The sequence below is a fragment of the Egretta garzetta genome, unplaced genomic scaffold, assembly GCF_000687185.1.
Source record: "Egretta garzetta isolate BGI_Z169 unplaced genomic scaffold, ASM68718v1 scaffold18, whole genome shotgun sequence".
In the NCBI taxonomy this organism is placed as follows: domain Eukaryota; kingdom Metazoa; phylum Chordata; class Aves; order Pelecaniformes; family Ardeidae; genus Egretta; species Egretta garzetta.
The window spans coordinates 3,575,598-3,576,327 of NW_009260616.1; positions in this window are offsets into that span (position 1 = coordinate 3,575,598).

Genomic DNA, 730 nt, shown 5'->3' on the forward strand with positions numbered 1-730 from the left:
TTTGGGGCATCACATGTTCCAAAGCTGATGAATCGTTCAGCATTTTCAAAACTGGCTATCATAACACACCTGCCTACCATTTTATGCCAGCTTAGTCTTTTTAAAGTCCTACCTGTGATCTCTCCCATCAGCATCCGAGATGGACAACAGCAGCACCCACTGAAAAAAGCAGCAGGGACTTTACAAGGGACTCTGCTCAAAAATCCTTTTATTACACCGATATAAAAATTTTTCTTGGTGTCACTTTTTTTTTCGTAAGAAAAAAAAAAAAAGTGAGGAACAGAGCTCAGTCAGCTGGCATTCAAGGAGAACTACAGACTACGGAAGGGCAGCTGGGGTGGTGTTGGGAAGATCTTGCGCGATTCCTTTCTTGTCTCCTGCTCTTGGTCCAGCTTTGGTCACTTCTGTCACATGCCAGATACTGGACAAATGAGAAGCATAAAGAAATCACTTTTGTAACAAAATTTATTTTTGCTCTGTGGATACAAATCCCAAACATCAACAAACAAATTCCAGTGGAAAAATACCAGTCATTAACAATGAAAACTTTTATTATTATTTAATAAATAGAACTTTGGCATTCAAAATTCTAGCTGTAAACCCTACTTTAAAAAAAAATTACAAAAAGAGGCAAGAACAACAAGCCTAAAGCTGAGCCAGCCAGTGGCTCCTTTACTTTTTACAATGAACACATTGTGATTAAGTCATGACAACTCTATTTACATATGAG